Genomic DNA, 23,956 nt, shown 5'->3' on the forward strand with positions numbered 1-23,956 from the left:
AGATAACAGAAAGAGATGGAAAGATTTTCCATGTTCATGGATTGGAAGAACAAATATTGTTAAAATTGTCTATACTACTGAAAGCAATCTACACATTTAATGCAATCCCTATCAAAATCCCAACAGCATTTTTCACAGAACTAAAACAAATAATACTAAAATTTGTATGGAACCACAAAAGACCCTGAGTAGCCAAAGCAATCTTGAAAAAGAAGAAGAAAATTGGAGGAAGCACAATTCCAGACTTAAACTTTTATTACAAAACTATAGCAATAAAAACAGTATGGTACTGGCACAAAACCACATATAGATCAATGGAACAGAATACAAAACCCAGAAATAAACACACAATAACATGGCTGATTAAAGTTCTATAAAGAAGGCAGAAATATGCCATGGGAAAAAGTCTCTTCAACACATGTTGCTGGGAAAACTAGACACCTATATGCAAAAGAATAAAACTGGACCACTTTCTTACACTGCAAAAATAAGCTCAAAATAGATTAAGGACCTAAATGTGTAACCTGCAACCATAAAAATCCTAGAAGAGAGGGCAGCAAGTAATTTCTCTGACATTGGCCATAGCAATATTTTTCTAAATAGGTCTCCTGAAGCAAGGGAAACAAAAGCAAAATAAACTATTGGGACTACATCAAAATAAAAAGCTTCTGCACAGAAAACAATCAACAAAACTAAAAGACAATATACTGAGTGGGAGAAGATATTTGCAAATGATATAGACTTACTAGCTGAAATATTTAAAGAACTGATACAAGTCAACACCAAGAAAACACAAATAATGCAATTAAAAACAATCCAATTAAAATGAGCTCATGAGTGGCTCAGTCAATTGAGCATCCACTCATTTTCAGCTCAGGCTGGGATCCAAGGGTAGTAAGATCAAGCCCCATTTCAGGTTCCATCCTGAGTGTAGGGCCTGCTTGGGATTCTCTTTCTTTCTCTGCCCTTCTCCACTGCTCATGCTGTCTCTCTAAAGAAAAACCAAAAAAAGGAAAAAGGACATGAACAGACATATCTCCAATGAAGGCATACAGATAGCCAAAAGAGACATGAAAAGATACTCAACATCACTCATCATCCGGGAAACACAATTAAAAATCACAATGGGGGGGTGGGGGGGCCTGGGTGGTTCAGGTGGTTAAGCGGGTAACTCTTGATTTCAGCTCAGGTCATGATCTCACAGTTCGTGAGTTCAAGCCCTGCATAGGGCTCTGCATTCACTGCACAGAGGCTGCTTTGAATCCTCTGTCTCCCTCTTTCTACCCCTCCCCAACTCTCTCTATCTCTCTATCTCTCTTAAAAAATAAATAAAGGTGGGAGACCTGGGAAGATGGAGCCGTAGGAGGATGCTGGGCTCACCTTGTCCTGCCGATCAGTTAGATTCCACCCACATAGGCCTAAATAACCCAGAAAACTGCCAGAAGATTAGCAGAACAGACTCTCCAGAGCCGAGAGTAGACAAGAGGCCCATGGAAGAGGGTAGGAAGGGCGGAGAGGCAGTGTGTGCTACACGGACTGGTGGGAGGGAGCCGGGGTGGTGGAGGGGCAGCCCACAGGCAAGGTAGAGCCCCTGAAGTCTGGCTTGCAAAAGTGGAGGGGCCGGACTGTGTGAGTTCTGACAGCCAGTGGGACTTAACATCTGGAATTTTAAAAGTCAACAGCTCTGCTCTCGGAGAGCAGGGAGGGCGAGAAGATGACAGGAGGGAGAGTTGTTGAGCCACAGAAGGACAGGACTTGGTGGGGGAACAAAGGCGCTGGCAAGCGCCATTTCTCTCTCCCATCCCCAACCGAATTCCAAAGGGAACCAGTTCCTGTCACCCAACTTGCTTGCACCTCGCAAACACCCAACACTGTGCTCCTGTGGATCCATCCCTCCGAGGGGCCTGCCTCCCTCCTGGTGCTGCAGGGTTCCTTCTGCAGGGGACCACTGATGGCAAAGAGAGCTAAGCCTGACCCTCCCGTCCCTGTGCACCTTGAGGATCCACCCCGGTTAATACACCCTTGGCCAGATCCCATCGAAGCAGCACCACAAGCCTGGCAGTGTACAAGCAGCCCAGACACAGGCCACACCACTGGATAGTGAGTCCTGCCCCTGGGAGAAGGGAAGATAAGGTACACACCAGTCTGACTTTGGCTCCAGCACTGGACTGGGGGCCGACATCGGGTCTGACTGTGGCCCCGCCCACCAACACAATTTACTCCAGACAGTCACAGGGGAAATGCCCTGCAGTTTGGAGCTACCGCAGGGACTAATCAAAATGACAAAATGGAAGAATTTTCCTCAAAAGAAATTCCAGGAAGTGGCGACAGCTAACGAATTGATCATAAACGATTTAAGCAATATAACGGAACAAGAATTTAGAATAATAGTCATAAAATTAATCACTGGGATTGAAAAAAGCATAGAGGACAGCAGAGAATCTACTGCTACAGAGATCAAGGGACTAAAAAATAGTCATGAAGAATTAAAAGATGCTACAAATGAGGTGCAAAATGAAATGGAGGCAGCCATAGCACAGATTGAAGAGGCAGAGGAGAGAATATGTGAATTAGAAGATAAAATTATGGAAAAAGAGGAAGCTGAGAAAAAGAGAGATAAAAATATCCGGGAATATGAGGGGAGAATTAAAGAACTAAATGATGCAATCAAACGGAACAATATCCGTATCATAGGAATTCCAGAAGAAGAGAGAAAGGGGCTGAAGGTGTACTTGAACAAATCACAGCTGAGAACTTCCCTGGTCTGTGGAAGGAAACAGGCATTGAAATCCAAGAGGTACAGAGAACTCCCTTCAGACATAATTTGAATCGATCTTCTGCATGACATATCATAGTGAAAATAGCAAAATACAAGGATAAAGAAAGAATTCTGAAAGCAGCTAGGGATAAACAGGCCCTAACATACAAAGGTAGACACATAGGGTAGTAGCAGACCTGTCTACTGAAACTTGGCAGGCCAGAAAGGAATGGCAGGAAATCTTCAATATGATGAACAAAAAAAAAAAAAATATGCAGCCGAGAATCCTTTATCCAGCAAGTCTGTCATTCAGAATAGAAAAAGAGATAAAGGTTTTCCCAAACAAACAAAAACTGAAGGAATTCATCACCACTAAACCAGCCCTACAAGAGATCCTAAGGGGGACTCTGTGAGTGAAATGTTGCAAGGACCACAAAGTACCAGAGACACCACTACAAGCATGAAAACTACAGATATCACAATGACTCTAATCCCATATCTTTCGAAGATAAAAAGCTTCTGCACTGCAAAGGAAACAACCAACAAAACTAAAAGGCAACCAACAAAATGGGAAAAGATATTTGCAAACGACATATTGGACAAAGGACTAGTATCCAAAATCTATAAAGAACTCACCAAACTCCACACCCGAAAAACAAATAACCCAGTGAAGAAATGGGCAGAAAACATGAATAGACACTTCTCTAAAGAAGACATCCAGATGGCCAACAGGCACATGAAAAGATGCTCAACGTTGTTCCTCATCAGGGAAATACAAATCAAAACCACACTCAGATATCACCTCACACCAGTCAGAGTGGCTAAAATGAACAAATCAAGAGACTATAAATGCTGGAGAGAATGTGGAGAAATGGCAACCCTCTTGCACTGTTGGTGGGAATGAAAACTGGTGCAGCAGTTCTGGAAAACAGTGCGGAGGTTCCTCAGAAAATTAAAAATAGACCTACCCTATGACCCAGCAATAGCACTGCTAGGAATTTACCCAAGGGATACAAGAGTGCTGATGCATAGGGGTACTTGTACCCCAATGTTTATAGCAGCACTCTCAACAATAGCCAAATTATGGAAAGCGCCTAAATGTCCATCAACTGATGAATGGATAAAGAAGTTGTGGTTTATATATACAATGGAATACTACTTGGCAATGAGAAAGAATGAAATATGGCCTTTTATAGCAACATGGATGGAACTGGAGAGTGTTATACTAAGTGAAATAAGCCATACAGAGAAAGACAGATACCTTATGGTTTCACTCTTATGTGGATCCTGAGAAACTTAACAGAAGACCATGGGGGAGGGGAAGGGGGGAAAAAAAGTTACAGAGAGGGACGGAGGTAAACCATAAGAGACCTGAGAATAAACTGAAGGTTGATGGGGGGGTGGGAGGGAGGGGAAAGTGGATGATGGGCATTGAGGAGGGCACCTATTGGGATGACCACTGGGTGTTGTATGGAAACCAATTTGACAATAAATTTCATCTTTAAAAAAATCCCAGCAAGCCTGTTTTATAGGAATTGACTAGCTGATTTTATTTTTTTTTATTTTTTTTAACATTTATTTATTTTTGAGACAGATAGAGACAGAGCATGAATGGGGGAGGGTCAGAGAGAGAGGGAGACACAGAATCGGAAGCAGGCTCCAGGCTCTGAGCCAACAGCCCAGAGCCTGACGCGGGGCTCGAACTCACAGACTGCGAGATCGTGACCTGAGCCGAAGTCGGACGCTCAACCGACTGAGCCACCCAGGCGCCCCACAGCTGATTTTAAAATCCATGTGGAAAGACAAAGGATCTCAACTAGCCAAAGCAACTTTGAAAAAGAAAAAAGTTGGAGACTTATACTACCTGATTACAAGCTATGATGAAATTATATAGTAAATGAGAGAGAGTATGATATTAAAGATAAATCAATGGAACAGAATGGAGAGACACAGAGTACATTTTCACCTGTACATATATGCAACTGACTTTTGACAAAAGCACTATGGCAATTGATTAAAGAAGGGGTAGTCCGATCAAAAAACTGGGCTGAAACAAATGGATATCCTTAGGCCAAAATAAATAGTTTGACCATACCTCACCACACCATATACAAAAATTAACTTAAAAATGAATCCTAGATCTAAAAGCAGAACCTAAAGCTATAGAACTTCTATAAGAAAATATATTGGAAAAATTTTGTCACCTTAGGTGAAGCAAAGATCTCTTGATATGACACCAAAATGACCTACACAAGAAAATTTGACAAATTAAAATTTCAACAGTTAAGAATTTCTGCTCTTCAAAGACACTGTTAAAGAGAATAAGAAGGAAATGAACTGAGAGAAAACATTTGCAAATCACATTTTCTGATACAGCCTTTGATCCAGATAAGAAACCCTAAAATATACGAACAAGAAAATCAACAACTTAAAAAAAATCAAAAGATTTGAAGCAGATACTACAACAAAGATATACAGATGGCAAGTATGAACATGAAAAGGTGCTCAACATCATTTGTCTTTAGAGAAATGCAAATTAAAGTCATGAGATACTAGTTATATCTATTAGAATGGCCATGATTAAAAAGACTTCGCAAACCAATGTTGACAGGGATATAAATCAACTACAACTCTCACATACTGCAGGTAGCCACATAAAATAGTACAACAACTTTAGGAAACAATTTGGTAGTTTCTTAAAAAGTTAAATATTTAACTACAATACAATCAGTCACTCCACTCTAGTTATTTAGTCAAGAGAAATGACAGCATATGCTCATACCAAGATTTATATATAAATATTCCTAAAGTTTTATTTATAATATAGTCCAAAACTGAAACAATTCAAAGGTTCATTAACAGGTGAATGGATAGAGATGCCTGGGTGGCTCAGTGGGTTAAGCGGTAGAATTCAGTTCAGGTCATGATCTTGCAGATTATGAGTTCCAGCCTGCGTCGGGCTCTGCACTGACAGCTCGGAGCCTGGAGCCTACTTTGGATTCTGTGTCTCCCTCTCTCTCTGCACCCCCAGCCCTCACCACTCACTCTCCGTCTCTCAAAAATAAACATTAAAAAAATTAAAATTAAAAAAACAGGTGAATGGATAAATAAATCATGATATATCCACAATGGAATACTTAAAAAGGAGTGGAATATTGAAATAACTAGCAGCATTGGTTGAAAATCTATATCAATTAGATTCTCAGATTCCTTGCTCTTCTTGGAACAGCAGAATGAGAGATTTTATTCTCTGGAATGGATTAAACTCATGGTCTCTGGACTACCAGGTAACAGACAAAGTTGAGGAAAGGGATACCAGATAGCATGAGGCAGAGAAATGAGTATTTTTCACCCTCAATCATGAAAACATTTTTTCAGGAATATTTCTTGAATGATTTTATCTTTTCTTACATTTTTCAAATATCAACTTTATCTTATAGTAAATTCTTATATGCAGTGCTGGTCTATTTCTAGGGGTTTTCTTGTATTCATTGATTTCTCTATTTTGGCACTAGAATCATATTTTTTAGGACTGTTTATAATTGGTGGTACACAGATTCTCTCAGTGCTTCTTGTTTCACAATTTTTTTCTTCAAATTCCTCTAGATGCCTATGAAATAAAAGTACTAATATGAAGACTACAGATACAAAACTAGTTACTGTATAATTTTAGTACTATAAAAAAAAAGCAGATGAACGACCTTCAAAAAGGGAAAAACTAATTAAGATCCACCTACACCACGGAATATCAACTACTAAAGTAAGTTAGTTTGATCTATATGTATTGACCTTGAAAGTTAACCAAAACATTTGTATGTAATTGAAAATCACTAAATTCTAATCCTAAAACCAATATTGGACTGTATGTTAACTAGCTAGAATTTAAATAAAAATTTGGAAGGAAAAATAAATAAAGTTAACCAAAACATATTAAGTGAAAAAAGCAAACTTCAGAATATTGTGTGCCAATATCCTAAATGTTTTACATGTATTAACTGATTTATATCCACACAACTAAAAGACAGATGTTATTATTCCCATTGTCTAAGATTTGCATTAACATAGAAAAAATGCATGCAAAAATACATCATTCACCTCTGAATTATTTGAAGAGTCAAAATTATCATGTATTCCCTTCAAGGAAAAACAAAAAGACAATAAATTACAAGGGAAGAAAAGACAGGTTTATTCAGATTGTGAAGTGACTTATAACATGTCAAGAAGCTTAGTCTTTATTCTGTAGGCAACCTGGATCTAAGAGCATTATCGGACAGATATCTTGTATCAGAAAGATACAAGATCAGTGTTTTAGAATGAGAGTTCTTGTGACATTTGGAAGGTGAACAGAGTACACAAATTAGTGGCAGAGAGTTAAGCTAGTATGTCTAGGGAAGGAGCAAAGAAATCTGAACTAATGGAGATATAGCAGTGGATAGAAAAGAGGGAGGAAATTCAAATAGATATGTCTAAAATAAAACCTATGGGAGAAAGTATGCGTATGATATGATAAGAGGAAAATAATGAAGTTTCTCCCATGAATGAAATGCATGATGATGAGATATTTCCATTACAGAGAACTGCAAGGGCAGTGGTGTATTTTGGGGAAACCCAAGTTTCAGTTAAAGTTAACTAGAACACTTTGTTGCTCAGGAATACCTCCAGCAAAGTAGGGAAAAGAAATAAGAAAATACTGTAAATTAACTCCATCTATTTCTAAAAATGTCCTGTATGTTATGAGACCTTATAAATGGTTAACAAGGAAGATACTGGTATTTATAACTGAAATAAGATTCAGGGTCTATAGATTCCATGTACCTATACCATCCTCAGTTCCCCATTATCAGAAAAAAAAATTATGATAGCATGAAAAAAATCTCTAGTGCATGTCTGCTTTCCTAAACAGAATGGATGTGAAATGCAATCTTTTTTTTAAAGCAAGGAGGTTTAGCATGGGGATTTAGTATATATATAAATATATTTGACTGTACCTATTGACAGAGCCTATACGCACATACCCAGAGCACATGCACACATATTTGAAACACTATAAGCCAGACCCAAAGCTTCCAACTAAAAACATATTTTAAATAATAAAACTTGATGTTTAAAAGCTCAAGCTTTGTGCTAATGTTCTACTTCATTCCAACATTTTGCACTGTGATCCCCTTGTTTCTCAATAATAATCCTCAAATTTAAAGAGGGCCTATATTAACATAAATCTGTTTTACAAAGTGCAAGAGTTTCTAAGCAATTGTAAATGCTTGTTACATTCTTATTTCAAAAAAAAAAAAGGGCAATGTATAGATCTTTGGTGTTAGTCTAATGTGTAGTCAATTCCTTCTCCTATATATACTTGTCAATATTTTAAATTCTGTATGTGGAGATTCTTGCCCAGGATGAATGTTCTGAGACAATCTGAGATCCCTAATTACCAAAGGTTTAATTACCTTTGTTAAGTATCTGCATGAATGCAAAAAAAAAAATTGGATTAGTAGGTTTTAAAACAAACATAAAATAGGTTTCCTAGAGAATTTTCAAATAACCAGGACATTGTTTAGTCAGAATGTTTTATTCCCTGAGCTTTCACATATTAAAGAAGATTATTCCTAAATAAACTATAAGCCTGAATTTCTTGGGCCATTATATTCACAAGTATAGTAAATAAGATTTAGGCACAGCTACTCCACAAATTGATCATTACGCCCTCTACCAACCTATGGGAAATATCCACTAGCAACATAAGACTGTTACAGCTTTCCTTGATTTTCATATATGACCCCTGACACTTGAAATCACTCCAGGGCTCCAGATATAGAAACTCATACAGAATGTGCATCGAATGCCTCAGGGAGGGTGTCAAAGTATGTAGGAATAGTCTTCTATTGCATCAGATAATTTCATGCAATGCAAAACAAAGTCCCTCTTCTTTGAAATTTGTATCTGAATAGTTTGTTTCCATTTTTGGATGAACTGCAAAGACGTACACATGCTTTTGAGTGTAGTACCGTAAGTTAAGTTCTCATCCCTATAGTGATGATGTAAGTTTATTACATCAATGAGCTTCTATTATCATTAGAAGTGTCTCATGTGGACCAAATGGATCTAGAATAATGTGAATATACATGCAAATTTAAAGGTTTTAATAGCCACATTAAAAAAGCAAAAAGAGTGAAATTAGTTTTAATATTTGATTTAATCTACTATATCCAAAATACTATCATTTAAACACATAATCAATACAAAATTATTGAGGTATTTTTAAATTCCTTCTGGTAATGTTTTCAACATCAGTGTTTATTTTATATTTATGGCACATTGCAATTAGGACTAGCCATATTACAAGTGCTTGATAGCCACATGTGGAAATTTTAAGATTAACTCTGATAATTTAAAATGCTTTCTAAAAGTAACTGAAAACACTGACTTTGTGATAAATAAATGCATATTTGATTCAGTCACAGAAAATGTAACAATTTCTCATCTTCTAAGCAAAGCTATGCAATAGACCTACTACCTAGTCACAATGGAGACCATAAATGCACATTTTACATAAGTGAGTTTACACAGGGAACACTATAGCTAAAATTACACTAACCAAATATTTTCTAATGAATAATATGCACCCTGAATCACTTGATGCAAATTGCAATAACATATTCACACAGCAAACCAGAACTGGCCAACTGTGAGCAGAAATAACTCCTTGAGTTATAATCACACAATTTATGATCTCTCTACTATATATATAGTATATGCCACAAGACAGTATTTTAGAATATAAGAATCTGTAACCATACAGAGAACCACAGAATTAAGAAAATATGAGAAGAAAACTAGAACATCTATTTCAACACAGTTTCAACTTTGTCACTGGGTCTCAGAGTATAAAACATTATTCTCCCACCCTCATGCTCTCTTCTATGAGTATAATTCTTGAAAATTAAACCAACTCACAAGGCAGATTAATCTTTCACTATTATGCAAACACTGATTTTGGTGGAAATTGTTCTTATTCTCATTCTCTTCTTAGGTAACAATATTTCCAAAGATACTGTGCTAGGCAGAACAATGGTATCCCAAAGATATCTACACCTTAATCCCTGGAGTATGTGAGTATGTTATGTTTCATGGCAAGGAGGATTTCAGGTTGCAGATGGAACTGTTAATCAGCTGACCTTATCCTGAATTTTTTTCCCCTTAAAAAACAGCATTGACAAGAACCACTAAAATAACGAGAGGATAATTCTTGTCGTACTGATGAATTTTATGGCCTGTCTGGTAGGGTTTCACCATTTGGTATGACCTTTGCTGTTGGATTCTCATGGATATCTTTTTGCCACATTAAAAGAAGCTTTTGTTCTTTCAGTAATGAACAAAAAGACAATGAATAACATAATGGGTAGGGGCGCCTGGATGGCTCAGTCAGTTGAGCATCTGACTTCAGCTCAGGTCATGATCTCACAGCTCATGGGTTCGAGCGCCGCATCAGACTCTGTGCTGACAGCTTGGAGCCTGGAGCTTCGGATTCTTGTCTCCCTCTCTCTCTGCCCCTAACCCACTCGCGTTCTGTCTCTGTCTCTCTCAAAAATGAATAAACATTAAAAAAAATTTTTTAACATAATGAATAAAAACAGATTCATGATTCAAACTGTCAAAGTTCAAATGCTCGTTCCATCTCTAACTGCATGACCTTGGTAAGATTATGTAACCATGCTGTGCCTCAGTTTCCTTATCTATAAAATGAACATACCAGTACTAGCTACTTCATAGGGTTTTTAGGAAGGTTACATTAGACAGTCCATGTAAAGTGCTTGCTCAGTGCATGACACAGAGTAATCGTCATTACTTCTATAAAGAGTAATTCAGAATACTCTTATGGTTTGTTAAATTTATTTAGGATATAATCCAGGATGATTATATAGGTTTTCCCTTTTAATACATTAATATATTTATTCCTGGTAAGAATCATCTTTACACTCCTAGAATTAAATTTGTCTCCCTATGGTGTGTGTATGTGTATATATATATATATATATATTTTTTTTTTTTAATATGATACTGGATTGCTATTTGTAATTTAGGATTTTGCATCCTCATTCATATGTAAAATTGGTCTCCAGTTTTCTTATCTCATTTCAATTTTGATATGAGAGTTAGGTAAACTGAAGAGTTTTCTGTCTTTTTCTAATCAACCAACAGAAACTAAATTGTCTGAAATTACCTGAAAATTTAAAAGAACACACATGTAAAATAATCTAGTACTAGCACTTCTGTAGAGTAAATCCTTAAAATTTCGTATGTGTTCAATGGTTACTGATCTATCAATACAGTCAACCTTGACATGCATTAATTCCATAATTGACATTTTTTAAGAAGTTAATTATTATGTTTTCTTACTTATGTTTTCTTACTGAATAAAAACTACATATTTTTATATTTTTTATCTTCTATATTTGCAATTCTACCACCATCTTCATTCCTAATGTTCTGTATTATTTTTTCTTTCATATGCCTAGGTGGGTCTATTTTATTGTCATATTCAAAGATACAGTTAACTTGATTTTTTAAATTTTTTTAATGTTTATTTATTTTTGAGAGAGAGACAGAGCATGAGCAGGAGAAGGGCAGAGAGAGAGGGAGACACAGAATCGGAAACAGACTCCAGGCTTTGAGCTGTCAGCACAGAGCCTGATGTGGGGCTCAACCTCATGAGCCGTGAGATCATGACCTGAGCTGAAGTTGGGCACTTAACTGACTAAGCCACCCAGGCACCCCCAGTTAACTTGATTTTTATCAAACACCTACCAGATGAGTTATTTATTCATGTACTTGTTTACTAACATATTACCTTCTGTTCTTAACTACAACAATTCATCATACAATTATTGTTGTATTCTTTCTTCTAGCTCTTTAGTTGAATGCTTATTTTATTCTTTCCTATTTGAAAGCAAAAGCATAACAGGCTATCACTTTTCTACTGAGTAAGGTTTTGTCCACATCACTAAGGTTTTGACAAGTCATATTTTAATTTCAATTATTATATATATACTTTATAAAATTCACTTTTGATTTCCTTTTCACCCTGAAAATTAGTGCTTGCTTTTAAATTTATAAGTGTTTAAATTTGTTGTCTCTTAATGATGTGTTTATAGTTTTACCACATTATAGTCAGAGAGAATAATTATTCAACACAAATTTCTTTAGATGTTCTTTAAAAATGAGTATGTAATTTTCTTCTGTTACATAAGCACTAAAAAGTATATTCTCTGTTCTTAAAGGTGAGATGTATATTTTTAAAACTACTAATTGCATAATTCGTACCATCTATACCCTTAGCTTTTCTACTTCATCATCACAATCTAAGAAATGTTACCATACACAGTATATCACTGTGGTTGAACTTTTTTTTTCCACATTTCACTGAAAAGTTTTTACTGACGTTTTAGATAGAAATAGTAATTTATTTGCCAAGAAGGATGATCCCATCATCCCATCATACTTCTGCTGGAACCAGTGCACGGCCTCCTCTTCGCTGATTCTATGTTTGGCCCCAGTGCAGCCTGTCCTGAGCTTCTAGTCTGTGATGCTGAAACCTGGCCTACTCAGCACCACAAAGAAGTCCAGGCCATAGATACCAATTCTTGAGTCATATTTGATCCCCAGAGAGATGTGCTCCTGGATCCCAAAACCAAAGTTTCCAATACTGAAGAAGTTACTTTTTCTTAACGCCAACTCCCTCACCCTTAGACCTTTCTCCAGGATTTCTTCTGCCTTAGCCCCATGAAGGATGGCAATCTTTTCATTTCTCCTGATGCCAAGGGACCTAATAGTGCATCTAGGTTTGGAAAACACAACGGTCTGTCTTGTAAACAGCTCCAGCACCTTAGCCACCAGGATCAGTCTCTCTCCACTCTCCCCCACACAGATGTTGAGGCAAAGCTTGCAGATGCAAAGTTCCTGCAAGGGGTTATCCTTTTCATCTTGACCCTGCACCATGGTGGAGAACAGGAAGAGAAAGTCTGTGATTGAAATGTAACCAAATTTTCTTTGTATTTCTAAATTTGCTTCATAAGTTTTGTTACGTTTTTCAGTTAAGCAAAAGAATGATGTATCATCTTTATGGATTACATATTTTATTACCAAAAAATTACAGTTTAATGTTATATAATGCTCTTCATCTTGAATTTTGTTAGCTATTAATATTGCTACCTAAGCATTCTCTTTCTTTTCATTTAACTGGTATAGTGTTGACTATCCATTTTTTTCCTTCTATTTCTGTCATTTTATCTTGGCCACATCTCTTAAAAACAGTCATAACTGCAGTTGGCTTTTTTTGGTCTACAATCTGAAAAGCTTTGTCTTTTAATGTGTTCACATTTGGTATTATTCCTGTGACTGAATTTTACACAGTCATTATTATCCTCTCCTGTTCTTTGTACTCTTTCTTTAGTTTTTGTAATCAAGCTTTTTTCATTTCTTTATTCCTTTCTCAAAACTTTTCCTTAACATTTTATTTCTATTATTAGTCCTTTTGTTTTTACAAATACATTAAACCTGTATTTCTTATTGATGTCAAGAATTAGGTTATAACTATATTCATCCTTAACAAAGCATAATTTGCATTTTTCTCTTCTTACTTTGACCCCAAAGTCTTGATCAAATAATGTGGAACTTTAATGCTACAGTATTATTTCCTCTTTATGACATTTCAGAAACATTTCTTAAGAATTGTGTTGTAAGTGACACCCATATTATCAACAGTGATTTAGGTTCACTGGTTTCATTGCAAGTACAGTTTCTTACAGATTCAGTAAGGTTATATGATATATGGTTGATATCTTTTGTAGCATTTATCCATTCATCTATCCATGGTCATTTGAGCTGCTTTAATCATTTGGCTATTATAAGTAATGCTGCAATAAACACAGCGGTGTATATATCTTTTCAAATTAGTGTTTTCAGGGGCGCCTGGGTGGCGCAGTCGGTTAAGCGTCCGACTTCAGCCAGGTCACGATCTCGCGGTCCGTGAGTTCGAGCCCCGCATTAGGCTCTGGGCTGATGGCTCAGAGCCTGGAGCCTGTTTCCGATTCTGTGTCTCCCTCTCTCTCTGCCCCTCCCCCGTTCATGCTCTGTCTCTCTCTGTCCCAAAAATAAAATAAACGTTGAAAAAAAAAATTAGTGTTTTCATATTCTTTGGGTAAATAACCAGTAGTGGCATCATTGGATCATATACTTCTATTTTTAATTTTTTTAGGAACCTCCACACTGTTTTCCACAGTGGCTGCACCAGTTTGCATTCCTATCAACAACAGTACATAAAGGTCACTTTTTCTCTACATCCTCACCAACACTTGTTGTTTCTTGTGTTGTTCATGTTAGCCATTTTGACAGATGTGAGGTGATATGACATTGTAGTTTTGATCTGCATCTTCCTGATGATGAGTGATGCTGAGCATCTTTTCATGTGTCTGTTGGCCATTTCAATGGCCATTTCTCTGGAGAAATTTCTGTTTGTGTTTTCTGCCCATTTTTAATTAGGTTATTTGGGGGGGGGTGTTAAGCTATATCAGTGCTTTAAATATTTGAGCAAATAAGCCTTTATTGGATATGTCAGTTTCAAATTTTTTCCCAGTTTTAATTCTGTTGATTGTTTCCTTTGCTGTAGAAGCTTTTTACTTTGATGTAGTCCCAATAGTTTATTTTTGCTTTTGTTTCCCTTGCCTCAAGAGACATATCTAGAAATATGTTGCTATGGCCAATGTCAGAAAAATTACTGCCTGTGCTCTCTTCTAGAATTTTTATTGTTTCATGTCTCACATTTAGGTCTTGAATTCATTTTGAGTTTATTTTTCTGTATGGTGTAAGAAAGTGATAGAAAGTGATCCAGTTTCATTAGTTTGTATGTAGCCGTCCAGTTTTCCCAGCACAATTTGTTGAAGAGACTTTTTCCCACTGCATATTTTTGTCTTGTTGAAGATTAACTGACCATCTAATCATGATTTTAGGATTTTCTATTCTGTTCTACTGATCTATGTGTCTATTTTTGTGCCAGTACCATACTGCTTTGATCACTACAGCTTTGTAGTATATCTTAAAATCTGGGATTGTGATTTCTCCAGCTTTGCTTTTATTTTTCAAGATTGCTTTGGCTTTTCGGGGTCTTTTGTGGCTCCATATCCACTTTAGGATTGTTTGTTCTAGTTCTGTGAAAAATGCTGTTGGGGTTTTGATAGGGATTGCATTAAATATGTAGACTGCTTAATCCTATGGAACAAGAAGCTGCCACTTAGTAGGGCCTAGTATAGGGGTTTTCTTTTCTACTCCCTCCCCTCAATATAAAAATATAGATTAAAAAATACCATTTACCTTGGAATTATTTTTATAAACTCTTTCTTTTCTCTAAAATTTATCTTAAGTCCCCTAGTAACTTGAAAGTCCCATCTTCATGCTATAGCATTTATTTTAAATGTATAACTTCAAAGCAAACCAAATTCTCTATCATCTAACTCAAATTTTCAATACACAAAAGACATCAATAATTCTAGGTTTTTATAAATAGGTATTTTTGTGCTGCCAGCACAGAGCCCTGCACCAGGCTTGAACTCACAAAACCCTGAGATCATGACCTGAGCCAAAACCAGGAGTCAGACGCTTCACTGACTGAGCCACTCCTTTGTCTTCCTTTTTAAATCCTTACAAAATAGTGGAAGCATTTTACAATCCTAAGCAGAAATATCCTAATTATGTTAAGTGACTCAAGGGATAGAATTCAGTTTGTATGAATAGATTAAATGTGTTTGATTGCTCTTTTTCAGTGAAGATTGTGTTGTCAAGTTCAAAACTGATAGCTTTATTTGCTTTTGACAAATACATATGGGGAAAATTCTTCTTAGCTAGCTCAATATACTCTAAATTAGCCACAAATATAAATACTAGATCAAGTTTCCCACAACTAAAAGAAATAAAAAAACACCTGATAAAAATCCAATCAAAATTAAACAGTACAAAAGATCTGATAATATGCTCTTCTGTTCTAGTTCTTTTTTGTTTGACTTTCCATAAAAATCTGTACTAATGAAACATCTACATTTTCACTCTAAGTATCAATTTTAGTTTTCCATGACAACAACTACATATTCTGACTGAGTAGCTGCTTTCCACCTCTACATTTTCCAGCTCCAGAAACTAGTCCCGTATGGAACTAAACTGGATTTTTTTATCTTGATCATCTGATACCCCAGGAATCATCAGAATACAGAAAACTAGTATGTTGGCTTGGTCTTCAGTGTTAGAAACAGAGAAAACAAGTTGAGGAAAGTCTCAACAATAACATGTTCAGGGAAGTCTTATCTAAAATATCTATTCAGAAGATTAGATGCCCTTTTCTGGCATTTAACACCCTCTAGTTCAACTTTTCCAAATTAAGTTTTCTGACTTCACCCTACCCCCACTTGATACCACGATGAAATCAGGACATAAGTAAAACATCTCAAGTATTAATATATCTACTATTCCATCCCACAAAACTAGTTACACTAAACAAGGAGGAGATACTAAAAATCTAAATAAGGAATTTTTTTACCCTTCAGAATTTAGAAGAACATTGTATCATGATATCCTTGGATCAATATTTAAGCAAAACTATTCAGTAAGTTGAAAGGGGTGAAACGCTCTTTCTAAAGAGGTCACAAGGAAGTAAATAATAGGATCAATGACAATATTAATAATGCACTATCTCTTATAACAAAACATGTTACTAAAACAGACAGGGTAAAAGGTATACAGTTAGGATAATAACATTTCACTACCAGTCCTTCATAGAGAAAATCTTTTGCAAGACCATGTGACATATTTATTCAGCCTGTATCAAGGAGTATAGTAGTGGTTTTCAAACTGTGTTCTTCAGAATCTCTCAGGGATCTCAGTAAAAGAGGCTCATATCCTGGGGTATTATTCTTCATTCACACTGCCATCTTCTTCATTCACTTATGCATACAATAAATACTAAATAAACTGCCTATTCCATGCATATACTGTGGTTAACCAGTACCTTCTAAGATCACACCTGTGAATACAAAAGAAATAATCCCTGCCCTCAGGTAGCTCAATCAAGAAGTCAAACATCAAGAGGGGCACCTGGGTGGCTCAGTGGGTTAAGCGTCTGACTCTCAGTTTCAGCTCAGGTCATGATCTCACAGTTTTGTGGGTTCAAGCCCCACACTGGGCTCTGCATTGGCAGTGTGGAGCCTGCTTGGGAATCCCTCTCTCTCTGTCCCTCCCCTCCTCACATTTTCACTGTCTCTCTCAAAATAAAAACCTTAAAAAATTTTAAAAAATTCAAACATCAAGCAAATAATCAAATAATTAATGGCCATAGAAACAAACTCTATAAAAGAGAGTTCTACAGAAGCATATTACACAAAGTTTTTGGTGAGTTTTAAACATCTTATGAGTATTCTCTTTGATTTTAGGTAAAGGATTATCGACTCCCAAGACACCTAAATAATAAAAGATAACCTGGCATTTCTGGTGGCAATTACCAAATCTAAACTCTGATGCCTGACTTTATCATGACCCTGATTCAAAAGAACTACAGATACAATCATTAAAATATTGTAAGTATCTCTATGTACCAGATACTATGTTAGATGCTTTTGGACTACAAAGTAATATTCACTTAAGAAATATCTCAAAATATTTTACTGAATGTCTGATATACTAGGCATTGGAGATTGTTTCCATACAAGAATGAGTTTCCAGCATTTTTCAGAAAATTTATTATTTTTCTGAATTCCAAATCCCCCATCCCCCCCAAAAAAATCAGTCAAGAAATAGAGAAAATCAGAACTAGGAAAAGTATTACAATCTGCTGTGAGAATTAAAGCTTAACAACATGGAGACATCACTGGTTAAAGGAATATACACACAAAGGAAGTGCTGACACAACACAAGGAGTAGAGGGTTCAGGTCAACATTGCTAAGAACCAGGAAAGGCAAACATAAAAGAAAGATGGTCATGATTTAATTAATTGGTCAGTCTTATTTGTCACTGTCGTCAAGTTATGTGTCTGTTCATGGCCCCGTCTGCTGCTAAAAGTGAACCACTCTTGAAAATAAAATAAATATGAACGTGTTTATATGCATAATATAAATTATACAAATCCTATGAGTTTTGGAAGCAAAGTAAGTCCTTACATTAGCCATTTGCCACATGATTCTGTGTGGTCTCTTAGTTTTACTAGGTAGGAAGTCTGAATGTCATGTTATTTGAAACAACCCACTAACTATTCACTGGTGTTTTCTAGGGTTTGAATATTCATTGGAGGCTGCAGTTCTTTACTGATACTACTAAACTTAACATTTTTCATATAGTATACAAAATTTTAGATATTCATAATAATGAACACAGGATATAAAGACTGCTAGAAATATTTTAAGAACAGCTTATGATTTAAGAATTCCCAAGAATTTCTAGGAATTATGATTTCTTGTTCCTGAATCCCCAAGGCGAATATTTATTGGGATTTCCTCTTTGGAGTTTAGAAGAGGAACACAAACATGGACACCAAAAAAGTGTCATAGGTGTTATGATAAAATTCTGTTTTGTATACAGTTGGAAACACAAAAGACAAAAAACATAGGACCAATCAGCCTGTCAAAAGTCTGGAGAAGGTTTCATAAAAAAGGACATGAGTGCTTAAGTGTTTTTTGTCCTAAAGACAAAAACAAAACAAAACAAAACAAAACAAAACAAAGCTATTTTCCAGGTAGAGTAGAGGGAGATGTAAGGTTGCTGACATACATATAGGGAAGACTCTGTGAGAAGGCTGGGGTCATGAAAGTCAAGAATCTTAAATAGTCTACTGATATGATCAAATTTATGTATTAGAAAGAAAGAGTTCTCTGGAGGACACATGGAGAATGACTTCAAAACTATGTGTGATGGGACTGGTAGAGCAATAAGACTACCACAATAGTTAGGCACATTCACTAAACAACACAACCATACATATTGTCAAAAACCCATTCATATCTGACCAGTGTAGAGTGAAACCTGTAAGAGAAACTGAAAATAGATGTATTGTTATAAACTGTAAAATAACAACAAATACAATTTTTAGAGAGAGAATGATTATGTTGATCTCTTTCCTAGTTTCATATAATCACTTAAGGAAGAAAATCAACGTTTAAAAAAATCCTTTATATAATAAATCAAATTGTTAAGAAGAGCAATTTCTTTAAAAAGAGATATCTAGTTACCCTGTCACTGACCCTCCTAAAGAATCTAAGGACACCTTATTCATTTTCTAAGTCTTGTCACTCTTCTAACCCAGATTAACTCATAATTAAAAATATGGAATCAATAGAATTATTTTTAGTTGCCTATAAGTACCTAATTGTACTCATTGCTATTTTTCTTTCAGATTCAGGAAAAGCAATTTATTAGATGAACATCTATGAATCATAATCAGGCTAAAAGCTCTTATGCCTCCCCCCCCCCCATCATCTCATTCTGTTGATGGTGTTATGCAGATTTTGTAAACAATTAAATCTGTTCACATGCAAACAATTTTGGTTTAATCATGAACAACAATAAAGGGGTTCATACACTTTCATATTCTTCATGCTCTACCCATGATCCTTTTAAAAGCATACTAATATATCTTATTATGTATTCCAAAGCTGTTATACCTAAGTGAACGTTCTTTTCAAAATTCTTTTGACATGCTCCTGGAGCAGTTCCAGAAATAAATATTAACACTTTTGGGGAATTTTACTGCACCCTTTTAAGTAGCCAAATAGGAAGCTTGTGGAGGAGTGAAGCCAAAGATTAAAATAAATGCACTATTCATTTTTAACATAGGGTTTTTCTTATTCTTCTTTTTAATAGCTCTAGAAGTAATTTTACTGTTAACACTGAATATTTGTGGAGTGGTGTTGTAAAAATCATTTTTACAAAGAAGAAGGCTAAAAAAGATTTTCAGCTCACCATCAGTGCACAAGTTTGAACAACTGACAATCTTCACACACAATATGCTTCCAATGAGCATGCTCTTATGCATAAAAAAGGAAACAAAGCATTTCAGGACTGTATTTGTAAAAGGGTATTAAAAAAAAAAGCACAGAGTAAGTTTCAGAGTGGAAAAACATGACAGACTCTCCATAGTCAAACCTGGCACCGAACTATTTTCTAAGGTACATTTAAAGCAGAACATCTGTGTTATTTATATAATATCGACAATAAGAAAGAGCACAAAGGTAGACTTAAGACAGCTAAAGAATCCAGTTCATGTGCTATAAAATATTTTTCTTTTTATCTAACAGTTACCTGAACAAGAGTGCCATTATTCAGCCAAGGCAAATAGGTCCTAAAAATTGTCTCAAATTTTCTATAATGCTAAGTAGTCTAGCTTGTTCATATGACTTTGCTTAATGCAGCTAAATACTATGAATGCTATTCAGTTATCAAAGATACACAGTACCATTCAAGTTTAGGGAAATAGTAGGATTTTAATACAGAATAACAAATTAATCTCATATTTTCTGCTTTCCTCTTCCCACTCAACATCCAAGTGCTATATAGTCCATTCTATTTTTCCCTCACACTATGCCACCAAACATTTTTACTGCAGCAATAAGTGTGAGAAAATAGAATCCAGTAGGGGAGAAAGGGAATGAAAGAGAGAAAATGTAAAGGTAGAGAAGCCAACATGAGAAAGAAAAACTTAGCAGATGTCTCCAGAGAGCTCACCCAGTATTCCTAGACCAGATGGAAAGAACAGTATGGTACAGAATTCTCTATCCCTACACCCAGATGTCACAAGGAATGGAGTTGTTAGGAACTAACACTTAACACCGTATTTCTGGTGGGCTGTGCCATTTATTCACTCATTCATATATAGACTGATTAGTGATTTTTTTTTCTTTTTCTGGTTTTCTCTGTGGGTGCCTCTCAAATTTCTTTGTCAATCCTTGACCTCTCTCCAAAGCCAATCATGTATTTCTAGGCCTTGCCAATGACCTCCTTAGAACCTCTATCTCAACATCCCCAAAATCCAACTCATTTTTCCTGACACTGGAAAACACAGTGCTACCCCTTGACGTTTTTCCTATGAAAAAAAAAATCTCCAGGGGTTTCACAATGACTGTTGAAAATATTTTAAATCCTTTGACCTAGTCACCAAAGGATTTCATGATCCCACCTCAATCTAACTTTCAAAATAACATCACAACTCTCCTTCACATACTCCTTGTTCAAAACACTGGCCTATATATTATTAAGTAGAATATACCTGAGCACGCATACCTTGTGCCTTTGCTCACATTCACTTATCTTTGCTCCTAGCTTACTCTGTGATAGATACTGAATTAGACACTGGATACAAAGATGAATAACAGATCTTATATAGATTATAAAATTCTTAAAGAAAGAAGGAGCATGGGCTTTGGAGTTAGATAGGACTGGGGTTTAAATTTAGATTTTGCAATTACTGGCCATGTGACAAGTTCTTCAGTTGTAGACAGCTTCCTGCCCTGTGAAATGAAACGAGAGTAACAACATCTCCCTTGGAGACTTGCCAGGTGATTTAGATGATATATTTTAAAAGCCTGAGACAGTGTCCTGCAAATAGGAAAGTCTCCATCCTTAGATATCATCATTACTTCCCAAAGCAGAAGACTGCACTCAAGACACTAAGAAGTTGGCTCTAACCTGCCTAGGTCCTGAGCAACTATTGAGAGCAACTACAGCTTTCCTTTACTCCTCTTCTCCAATTTTGGAATTTGTAGAGATAACTAAGGCTAAGCCCACAGCCTCTGCCTTTTGACACTTTGCCTAGTGATCTTTCCACTCTCCCACACCACCACACTGTGCCCCCAATTTAAGACAAGGAGCATCTGTGTTAATGAGTAGTTAACTGAGTTTGAGAAACTGAGCCAAATAGGTATATGAGTGTCTTACACAGGTAAATAATTGATTTCCCTTTCAAACCTGTATTCTTTAAATAAAATTCAAAACTTACTTCACATAGTGGAAGGGTACTGCCCAATTGTAATAATTTTTCCACTCCAAGATACTATCTACTTCAGTGGGAAAGGGGACAAATTTAGATTTTTCACATTACAGCAAACTGAGCTATCTAGTGCCATGTTTCTATTCTACCCCCAGCATCCTTTATGGATTGCCCTCCTGGACTCCTAACTGACCTTTATCCAAGTCTGTATATGAAAAATGACCTCGGGGGAAAATGAGTTATATATATATTATACAGTGTTTGAGGAAGTCCAGCACTCTTGGTCTTAGTTCCAGAACAGTCAGTGCCAAGACATCCTGGACAGTGTGGAAAAGAGTAGTTGAGGAATCCTAGCAGCTATAAATGCTTAGCAGCCAAGTGAAAGTGGCAAGTCACAGGTTTTGGCAATCTGTTTACATATGACCATACCTCTGAAGAAAAGTAAGAAGCAGGGGGAAAGGGCTTGACATAAAGCAAACTTATAAAGTCATCTACTAACTCAATAGAAGCTGAGAAGGGAACGTGGGTGGCTCAGTCAGTTAAGCATCTGATTCTTGATTTTGGTTCAGGTCATGATCACCTGGTTCATAAGATCAAGCCCCACCTCAGGTCCTACACTCACAGTGAGAGTGCTTGGAATTCTCTCTCTCCTTTCTCTCTGCCTCTCCTCCTGCTTGCACATGCTTCCTTGCTCTCTCTCTCTCTCTCTCTGTCTCTCAAAATAAATAAATAAACTTAAAAATTTTTTTTTTAAATAGAAGCTGGAAAAGTAGGCAAGCAGAAAGTAGCTTAGAAATCCTCCAAAAAAGAAAGGTTTTCGTTTGTTTGTTTGTTTGTTTGTTTTGGTGGTGGTGGGGAGAGGGCTTTATTCCATCTAAATTAGGAGTTCTTTTACTTAGAACTATGCCTCAATTTGGACTACATAGTAAACATTTGTGGGGATCTGGTTGCCTAAAATTCATTTATTCCTTCTTTTGGTAACAGCACTCCATTACATTTCAGCGAACTCTCCCTTCTCTATTGTATTTATTCTTTAAGGGACTATAAATCAATATGCTGTTCTTTTCACTTAAACAGGGATGTCTAATAATCCAAGCTCTGCCAGGGAGATGGCTCCCAAAATTTAGATCTAAAGTAGAGTGGCTTAAGAATGAAAAGATCAAGTCCCAGAACTGGAGCTCTGAGAAGAAGAGAAAATCCTGCTGTTTAAACACCTAATGCTGCCCTGAGCCTGATTTTCGGCCCTTTTTTAATTCTGTAAACTGCCCATAACTTCCCAATAAATTCCTTTCCTGCTTCCTTAGCTAGAGTTGCTTTCTCCTGCTGGCAACCTAAGAACCTTTGACGTGGAATTGAAGCCATTTGCCTTTGTGCCTTGTCTTCCCAACTGCAAAATACAAATATTTGAAATAAAAATAACCTGTATTATAATACTTTTTACTATAATAGTTTTTATGAATCTATTAGAAAAGTACCAAGCATATGTTTATTGAAATATAAAACTTAAGAGGAGCATTTTTTTCCTTACCTATTCTTCCTTATTTTTATCAGAATTCACTTTATTCCCTGCCACAGCCCCCCACTACTCAATTTTCTTCACATTTGAGCCAAGATTTACTGTATTAAGATTAACTGCATTGATTTGTTTATTTGCTGCCCCAAGCAGTAAGGTAATTTATGTGGCTCATATTCTGGCTTAAAAGTTGATTTTTTTCTGAGCATTTTCAACACCATTGCTCCTTATTCCATTGCCTTTTCCCAAAAGTGTAGTACTGTGTTAAGAGTAATGTTTAAAAATAAAGGTATGATACTAGTATTTAGTCTCCCAGGTCTCTTCTATGAAATAAATTACCATAAGAAGATGTGAATTTGTAAATTAGCCTGTATAATTAACAGAAGTTTAGAAATCTGAAAAATATAGTAATCACCTAATCTAAGCCTATCATTTTACAAATAAGGAAATTATGGTCTCCTTAGACCATTCTTCTTGATTTCCAGCATCATCACTGAGTTATTTTTGTTTTTATATTTCTTCTTTCCTTCAAATGTGGTTCAAGGAAGAAGATAATAAATACACATTTTCAGTAATCCTTCTTAAACAAGAGGAAAAAAAAGAAAGAAGCTGACATCCCCACAGAAGTCAGTGACACCTGTAATCTCTCAATAACTTAAAAGCCAAACCTTA

At 36.1% G+C, this 23,956-nt stretch overlaps 1 protein-coding gene and 1 pseudogene across 18 annotated transcripts in view; both read right to left on the reverse strand.

The window, feature by feature from the left end:
- Nucleotides 1-23,956, reverse strand: part of ANKS1B (ankyrin repeat and sterile alpha motif domain containing 1B) — a 1,079,650-nt gene that overhangs the window by 927,836 nt on the left and 127,858 nt on the right. The window lies entirely within an intron of this gene.
- Nucleotides 12,171-12,782, reverse strand: LOC123591132 (annotated as a pseudogene).

The sequence above is a fragment of the Leopardus geoffroyi genome, chromosome B4 (assembly GCF_018350155.1).
Source record: "Leopardus geoffroyi isolate Oge1 chromosome B4, O.geoffroyi_Oge1_pat1.0, whole genome shotgun sequence".
Lineage (NCBI taxonomy): Eukaryota > Metazoa > Chordata > Mammalia > Carnivora > Felidae > Leopardus > Leopardus geoffroyi.